The sequence below is a fragment of the Chrysemys picta genome, chromosome 17 (genome assembly GCF_011386835.1).
Source record: "Chrysemys picta bellii isolate R12L10 chromosome 17, ASM1138683v2, whole genome shotgun sequence".
In the NCBI taxonomy this organism is placed as follows: domain Eukaryota; kingdom Metazoa; phylum Chordata; order Testudines; family Emydidae; genus Chrysemys; species Chrysemys picta.
The window spans coordinates 7,202,344-7,211,915 of record NC_088807.1 but is presented as its reverse complement, the minus strand read 5'-3'; positions in this window follow the sequence as shown (position 1 = coordinate 7,211,915).

Sequence of the window (9,572 nt, the reverse complement as noted above, 5' to 3'; positions counted from 1 at the left end):
TGTTTCAAGCTTCACTCCGGCTCATCCCTTTTCAGCTGCCCCGTGAGCTCACCCAGGAGCGCCGCCAGCTTTTTTGCCGCCCTAGGTGGCGGAAGGTCCCGCCCCCTAAATGCCACCCCCGACAGAGGCGGCGGAAAGTCTCGCCCCCGAAATACTGCCGACGACCGGGGCGGCCTGTAACGATGCTGGTTCTGGTGGGACCCAACTGAGAGTGCCAATTCAGGACAAATTGCTCAAACAGGGCAGTTACAGCCCAAGACTGGGGGTTTTCCATCTCTAAGGCAAACCAAACCAGCCAGACAGTGAAGTCTTGGGTCTCACCCCACTGGCTAACCACAAGTCACACAAGCAATTCCCTTAGACACTCCAGTTTCCCAGTATCACCACCAGTGCCACTCGATATGGGGACAAATGGTTATGAAAACCAATACCCCAGTAAAAGGGAAAAAAAGGTTCTCTCGATCCCGAAGGACCAAGCCCCAGACCCAGGTCAATATACAAATTAGATCTTACCCACAAATCAGGCTGTTGCCAATCCTTTAGAATCTAAAGGTTTATTCATAAAAGGAAAAAGATAGAGATGAGAGTTAGAATTGGTTAAATGGAATCAATTACATACAGTAATGTCAACGTTCTTGGTTCAGGCTTGCAGCAGCGATAGAATAAACTGCAGGTTCAAATCAAGTCTCTGGAACATCCCCAGCTGGGATGGGTCCTCAGTCCTTTGTTCAGAGCTTCAGTTTGTAGCAAAGTCCCTCCAGAGGTAAGAAGCAGGATTGAAGACAAGATGGAGATGAGGCATCGGCCCTTTTATAGTCTTTTCCAGGTGTAAGAACACCTCTTTGTTCTTACTGTGGAAAATTACAGCAAAATGGAGTCTGGAGTCACATGGGCCAGTTCCTGCATACTTTGCTGAGTTACAAGGCATAACTGCCTTCTCTCCATGGGTCAGTTGTATAGCTGATGGTCCTTAATGGGCCATCAAGCAGGCCAGGCAGAGCTAACACCAACTTGTCTGGGATGTTTCCCAGAAGCATAGCGTAAGTTTGAAATACAGACAGTACAGAGCCAATATTCATAACTTCAACTACAAAATTGATACACACATATAGACAACATAATCATAACTAATAAACCATAACCTTGTCATAGACACCTCATTTGACCACCTTTATAGAAGATTTGGTGTCACTACCGGACCTTGGTTGCAACCATGTTCTATATGGTCCCAGATTATATAAAAAACATCACACGGCCGAAGATCCGGCTGCCGCAGTCGCCGGCCACCAAATGTTAGCGCCCTAGGCGACCAACTAGGTTGCCTAATGGGTTGCACCGGCCCTGTCCTCACCTGCCTGCTGGCCCTGACAGCCCCACTTCTCACCACAGACACACGAAACCCGCCCATCTGAACGGGATTCATCCATGCAATCAGGAACTTCCACCCAAAGGAACTGAAGACAGGTGTGTCGTGTATCTGCTCCTCTATCCCTCACCCCTGTCCCTGGAGCTCCCCAGGATGCGACTGACGGGGTGGCTGGCTATTATGGAGGCACAAAGGGGTTGGGAGAAAATAATCAAGAAGAACTTTTGCTGAAAATGCAAACCTAAGCTGGAAATCTGTGCAGGGCTGGGCTCAGCGAAAATGATCTTTTGAGCTGCTCTTATTAACCGTGGTCCTGTACTTCCTGGTTTGTATCAGACCCAGAAGCAGCAGTAGCATGAGGCTTTCTCCCAGGATTTCCATTAAGGCCAAACCCCAGATACGGCCGTAATTGGTGAGAAGGGCTGACTTTACAAGGGGAGAGGGATAGCTCAGTGGTTTGAACATTGGCCTTCTAAACCCAGGGTTGTGAGTTGAATCCTTGAGGGAGCCATTTAGGGATCTGGGGCAAAAATCTGTCTGGGGATTGGCCCTGCTTTGAGCAGGGGGTGGGACTAGATGACCTCCTGAGGTCCCTTCCAATCCTGATATTCTATGATAAGATTTCCAGACCACCCACATCCTACTTATCTTGAGACAAGTACCAACAGTTTGGACGCCTGTCCCAGCTGAACCTCTGCACTATGGAAATTCAGCACCAGTAGGGCTCCCAGCTTCCCTCCCCCTGAAAAAATCCCTCTTTCCAAACCTGCCCCCCAAACTCCCCCCTACGCACGCTCTCCATGCAGGCTCTGTCAGGAAGGCCAATTGGACAGGGCCTTGTGTCCTGGGGATGCACTGAAGGGCCATGGTCAGGAGGGGAATGGAAAGATGCAGTTTTGGGGGGGGGGCAACGCCCCTTCACATTCCCCCGCATCTTCACCCCTGCCAGTGGACCAGCCAGGACTACATCTTGAGAGGAGCATAGAGAGCTTTTGGGCCAGGTGCTGGCTAAAGAGGCTTGGAGCTGAGAGCAGGGAGGCTAATCCCTGCTGTTGGTTCCTGCTGTGTTTGGAGAAGCAGGACTATGTATGTTCCTTGTAAATAAACAAGACATCAAAAAATTACCAGACTCCATTGCCAATTTCTGCTCCCCACTGGAACATCCCCAGGGCCCCAAACTTTGAGTAGCCCCTTGGGTTGAAGAGGGACACCAATATCTTTATTGTGTGGTTTCGTTGCACGTCTATCTAATCTCAGTGGTTTATCAGCAATTAATTACTGTTGCAATGTTTTCTCATGTAATAACCATATTTATTAAAAACACAGAGGCCAGGTTTTTGAACCCAAACTCACCACTGCTAATACATGCAGGATTCAGATGTAAAGTCCTGGCTTTGAGTCATCCCCCATTTAAATGCTCAATTACAGTTGCTAGAAATCCAGTGTCATGATTCATTGATCACTAATGCCAAGGGGCAGTGGCAGGGCTGGGAGAAGCAGAGGTAAATGTGGGTCTAAAGTTGTAGTGAGTGACATGGCTTCCAGCGAGGCAGAGTGGAAGCGGGGCTCCAGTTATACACACCAATCACACTCTTTGTGTCATTCGAACGCACCGGCGGGGTCGGCTCTCAGCATTTATTCCAGGGGATTTACCATGTAGAAGCCAACAGGAAGGGAGTGAGCAGAGTGGAGGCATTGCAGGGACTGCACTGATTAGGTGGGGGATGGCGCTCCGTGTCTGATCTAATATTGTCTCCCCTTCTGAGCGGCGCGGGCTCCCAAGGAGGATGGGCTCCTCCTTCCGGACCCAGCACACGTCTGTTGGCTTAACCAGGATGAGGGAAGACTTGCAATCCCCACTCTTACAGAACCCTGCCCAGTAGATGTAGCCTTTCCCATTGAGCAGGACGTTCTGACACTTGTCGTACCACTAGCCTCCATAGCTACTTGCGCAATTCCCACTGGTCTGGTCCTGATCCTTGTCAGTCGTGCTGAACTTCATGTTGTCGTGTATGCACCCCAGGCCGGAGTGGTAGGTGGTGAGATAGTCCTCGCCGTCCCCAGAGTACCTGCCCAGCCTCAGCGGGTACCCGCTGGGCTCATCCTCGACACTGAAGATGTCGTACTCTGCGTAGCGGGTGTTGTTGGATTTGTCCTCCACGACAAAGCGGACCCTGTAGATGTTCTGCCGCGTGAGCAGGGACAGGTACTCGTTGCCCAGCCAGTAATCCTGCTGCACGTTCCCAAAGCCGTACTTGTAGGTGCTCCAGGACTCCTTCCAGGTGATCTCTGTGCTGTAAGAATTTCTCTGGGGGAGTGAGAGCTAGCTAGTTCGATCAAATCAGCCTGGGGTAACTGGAGGCTGGGTTTTAGAGGCAGGTCCTGTGTATTTCACAATACTACAGCCACAGAATCCGCCCCGGCCGTTCCTGGCCACAGAATCCCGCTCCAGATCTTACACTTTCATTTTACCAATAAAATAAAATAAGAATAGTTTCTTGCTCTGCTGGTTTTGAAGAAACCTTGAGGAGATGAATCAAGTGTAAACCAAGGCTCTGTATCCTTCCTGAGTCCGTACTGCTGAAGAAATCGTTTGGGGAGGGTGGGGGAGACGCTGCCAGATCCATCTCAGCGAATGTTAATTATGAAACCCATCGGTGACAATTTAAATGGGAGTTTTCAAAGAGCCTAAGGGAGTTTGACACCCGACTGTGATTGGAATTCAGTGGGATTTAGGCACACAACTCCCTGTGGCGCCTTTGAAAATTCCAGACATCCTATTGAGGGGCTTGTCTTTGGGGCGGAAATTGTCCCGAACTATCCTGGTAGAATGAGAGCACTGTGGTTATACTGGCCCTCCCCTCCCCAAGGTCCTCCCTCGAGCCTGAGCCCCCCCAGCTCCCCTACCCCCCAGACAATCCCCCTGTGTGCCCCTCCCCCATAGCTGAGCCGAGGGGGAGGAGCTGCTGAGCACTGCGGGGACAGGGGCTCAGGACCACCTCTGGAGCTGGCTCGGCCCCTGGCCTGCCTGGGCAAGCCCCTGAGCAGCTCCCAGAGCCGCTGGAGGTGTGGGGAGAAGGGAATGAAAACCCCTGACAAGGAGGAACTGGCTCCCCCTGCTGCCTGGACTCTGGGGGCAAGGCTTCTAGGCATGAGCGAGAGATCCCCAGCTGTTAGCCGGGGCTAGCCCTAGTATAGGAGTTGGTGAGATGGAAGGGTAGAACTCCCAGCCAATTTGGGGGGGTGCCTGGTTCCCACACGCTGCCCTGCGGTTGGCACCAGCGCTCTTCAGTCACTGCCGGGGGCTTGGCAGCCGTTACCGGAGAAAGGGATAACGAAGCTGTGTAAAGCAAACAGCCAGTCGAGCAGCACCTCCCCCACCCCGGCTGGCCCATTCCCAGGCGCTGGAGGCCTCCGAATGGGAGTAGTGGGCTCACTAGCGCAGGCCGGCCTTGCGATCCCTTCGGAGAACTCAGCGTTTCTTTGGGCCCAGCGCTGGTGGGGGGGCTGGAAGGTGCATTCAGTGGATAAGTGGATCTAGGGGTGACCCCGGCATGGGGGAGAGGAGCAGAATCAGGCCCACGATGCCCTGATCTCGGATATGGCAGATGATAGAAGCTCTCCGACGGGTTCTCTACTCACCCCTCTCGACCTTCTTGTGGGCCAGGGCCCCGTTGCCCTGCACGGGGGCTACGCAAAGGAGCGCCATCATGGACAGCGCAGACAGAAGCACAAGAGAGCTGTACTGGAACCCTGTAGGGGACAGAAACCGCTGGACATGAGACCAGGAGAGAGTTTCACAAGTGCCTAAATCCCACTAGAAGTCACTGGGATTTAGGCACTTAAGTGACTTAGCCACTCTTGAAAATGTTACCCTTAGACACTAAGGCCAGAGTTTTCAGAGGGCTCAACTACTGGGCCAGATTTTCAGAAGAGCTCAGCTCCCAGGTAGGCACCGCAGGACATGGCTGGATATTCAAAGGGGGTCAGCATGGGGGGGAGTGGGCCCAAGTCTCTGGAGACGGGGTGAAGCCCACCATTCACCTCTCCCCCGGCCCGGCCACTGTCTCCGTCTCTGCAGCCGGCCCGATTAGCACACAGCTGGGACCCAGCTGCATGGTAAAAACCATTCAAAGATTGCGGCTCCGATGGCCTGGCTCCCGGGTCCCGGGCGGGTCAGGGCCGGCTGGAGCGCTTCCTGTGGTGGGGAAGGAGCTGCTGCCTCTCTCCCCGCGCTGCACCGCTGCAAGGGGAGTGCTGCTCAGAGCAACTCCCTCTGTCCCAGTTCCCCCCGTCCACAGTCACTACCACCAGCCGGAGGGCAGTGCCCGCTCACCCACACAGAGACAGCAGCTGGGCAGCCTCCGGCAGGGCTCTGCCCCCCTCAGATGAGCTCCAGGTGAGAGGGGCCCAGGGCACAGAGCTGCTGTGTGCCCCACGCCAGGCATGCTGCCCCCTGCACTGCAGCCCAGCAGCCCAGAGGGGGACACGCTGCTGACACTGCAGCTGTTCTGTGGGCCCAGCTCAGGCCAGGCTTAAAGTGGGCAGAGTCGCCAGGGGCCACAGTCCTGGCCAAAAAGAGTTCAAAATGGAGCCGGGTCCCGGAGGGGTGCACTGTAAGCGCTGCCCTAGCAAGGGCATGGCCATTTATTTCAACCGGGATTAACATAGACACCCCTCCCCCTCCCCACACATGCTTTTCCCAGGCCACCTTCAACACTCAGCGCAGGGATTCACAATGACCTTGCCGGGATCAGCAGCCCAGAGCAATCCAGACTCTTGGACAGAAACCGGCTCATTCACCCCCCCGCCTCCGCCCCCAGGTATATCTATCCTGGCCCTGGTATTACATCTTGTGTAGCTACAGCCCACATAACGCAGAGCACGGCATATGCAGCCCCCAATGATAAATAGGTTGAGAACCCTACAGCAGAGGCTCACGTGTGAAGCTCCAGAGGTCCCAAGTTTGATTATAGCTGCTGCCAGCCCATGACAGTTGCAAAATGGCAGCTTTTTGTGGGGTGGGGTGGGGCGGGCCGGGCAGGGTGTGTGTGTGTGTGTCAAAGTGCTTTCCGTCAGCCATCATTGTATTCATGTGGTGTTGCAAAGTTAGAAAGTCCACAACTAACCCCACAAGTGACCTATACTGTTAGTCTTAAAGGTGCCACAGGACCCTCTGTTACTTTTTACAGATTCAGAGTAACACGGCTACCCCTCTGATACTTCCCACAAGTGACCGTGATACAAACGTGCAAATGAATTAGAGAGAGAGAGAGAGAACACCGTGTAAACGACACACCGAAACACACTGCTGCAATGGAAACACTTTGCCCAGACATGCAGGGCCGGCTTTAGCAAGAGCGGGGCCCGATTCCTGGGGGCGGGGCTTGCTGCAAGACGAAGGACGCACTAAATGGAGAGGATCAAGCCAGAGAAGATGGCAGGAACGGGGGTTGTGCAGAACGCCATGGGGGTGTAACGCTTGTGCCAGGTGGTATTGGCAGTGACAAGGACGAGAATCAGGATCTCGGGGTTCCTCTTAGCATTGCAAAGCAGAACCAGCTGGAGCGTCCCTCCCAGAAATCTGGGAAACTGACCAGCACGCCCCTAACAGGCAGCTTTTCCCCCGTCGCAAGCGCTGAGTCTGAGTCTAACACACGAGAACTTTTATTTAGAGGAGAAAGAAACGCAGCATGAACTGGGGAAACCACCACAAGAGTGACTCAGCAGTATGTGAACTGTGAGTGAAACGCCCGCTCTACAATCCATTGGGCAGCAGCCCCTTGCCTCAGTTTCCCAGCTTGGGATGAGAGAGTCCAATGGACGAATGTCCCTTTGGCACACCCCTCCCATTTTCCCTCTGCTGTCCCCTTACCTGGTTTACGGGCCCAGCTCAGCAGAGTTTGAGAGTTCAGGGGGCGTTGGGGGGGGGGGTTCGCCTCCTGCCCCAGGGAGAGAAGGGGTGGGCCAGGGATGCCTCTGCCTCTGCTCTGCACCGCTGCTGCTCCATGCTGCTGTCTCTGCCTGGAGCTGCGATGCCATGCTGTGAGGGGCCTCCAGCCCAGAGTGAGTCCAGCTCTTAGTGACTTCCCTGGCTAGGGGGAACCTCGCTGCTGCTCCCCCCTGCACTGTCTTTCACCACAGCACCAGCTCTATGGTGCCCACGCAAACCGGCTTCACAGTGTTTTCAGCTCTAGGGATCACTGAGAAGAAACCAGGACTTCCAGCTGAGTCCAGTCAGCTCTGTCTTTAAGCACTGGGCAGACCCAACGTTTTGTAGGCGCCTTTCACCAAACCCACACACCCGGTGGGAACCCCTCTCCCCACCCCCCTCGGACTTTCAGTTCCATTTGGTATCACTAATCCCTGCTTAGCACGTGAGGTTACAGAGACTGAACCCCCGCTCCCGTCATTGTCCCGACAGGTCACGGCCGGGTGAGGAGATACCTGAGTGGGATGGGCTGGAGCGAGATTGCGCTGCTGCTGCATCTGTCCCACAGGGAAGAGGATCAAACTGGATTCATTCAGCATCTGTCAAGGCAGCTGCTCTCTGTGTCCCAGCTCTCTGGCTGGGATACAGGGGGCAGGAACTGGTGCATTAGAGGGAACAGCTCCACGTCTGTATAGTTCTGGAAAAGAGCACCCAGGCGGTTCACCCGCATGCACGCTTCTCGACCCTGCAACCTGCCAGCACCTGGCACATGCCATCGAAATGTGCAACAAAGGACACAAGATGGGACCGGTTTATTTTGTTGCACGTGGCACCAGTTTGCTTAGTGTGATGTGCTCCAGTCTGCTCATTTGGGGACCAGGTTTTGGGATGAGGGGGAGTTTGTGCTGTCACACAAACAACGAATGAATCTCCCACATGCAATTCATGCTACCTCCTCCCCCCCGCCCGCACACCCCGAATGCCAGCTGCAGCCGGCCCCATAAGTCTGGCTGCCCCAACAAACTGGTAAAGCAGCTTCCAGTGGATTCTGGCTGATTCATAGAATCATAGAATATCAGGGTTGGAAGGGACCTCAAGAGGTTATCTAGTCCAACCCCCTGCTCAAAGCAGGACCAATTCCCAACCAAATCATCCCAGCCAAGGCTTTGTCAAGCCGGGCCTTAAAAACCTCCAAGGAAGGAGACTCCACCACCTCCCTAGGTAACGCATTCCAGTGTTTCACCGCCCTCCTAGTGAAATAGTTTTTCCTGATATCCAACCTGGACCTCCCCCACTGCAACTTGAGACCATTGCTCCTTGTTCTGTCGTCTGCCACCACTGAGAACAGCCGAGCTCCATCCTCTTTGAAACCCTCCTTCAGGTAGTTGAAGGCTGCTATCAAATCCCCCCTCATTCTTCTCTTCTGGAGACTAAACAATCCCAGTTCCCTCAGTCTCTCCTCATAAGTCATGTACTCCAGACCCCTAATCATTTTTGTTGCCCTCCGTTGGACTCTTTCCAATTTTTCCACATCCTTCTTGTAGTGTGGGGCCCAAAACTGGACACAGTACTCCAGATGAGGCCTCACCAATGTTGAATAAAGGGGAACGATCACGTTCCTCGATCTGCTGGCAATGCCCCTACTTATACAGCCCAAAATGCCATTAGCCTTCTTGGCAACAAGAGCACACTGTTGACTCATATCCAGCTTCTCGTCCACTGTGACCCCTAGGTCCTTTTCTGCAGAACTGCTACCTAGCCTTTCGGTCCCTAGTCTGTAGCAGTGCATGGGATTCTTCCGTCCTAAGTGCAGGACTCTGCACTTGTCCTTGTTGAACCTCATCAGGTTTTTTTTGGCCCAATCCTCTAATTTGTCTAAGTCCCTCTGAATCCGATCCCTACCCTCTAGTGTATCTACCACGCCTCCTAGTTTAGTGTTATCCGCAAACTTGCTGAGAGTGCAGTCCACACCATCCTCCAGATCATTAATAAAGATATTAAACAAAACCGGCCCCAGGACCGACCCTTGGGGCACTCCGCTTGAAACCGGCTGCCAACTAGACATGGAGCCATTGATCACTACCCGTTGAGCCCGACGATCTAGCCAGCTTTCTATCCACCTTACAGTCCATTCATCCAGCCCATACTTCTTTAACTTGGTGGCAAGAATACTGTGGGAGACCGTATCAAAAGCTTTGCTAAAGTCAAGGAATAACACATCCACTGCTTTCCCCTCATCCACAGAGCCAGTTATCTCATCATAGAAGGCAATTA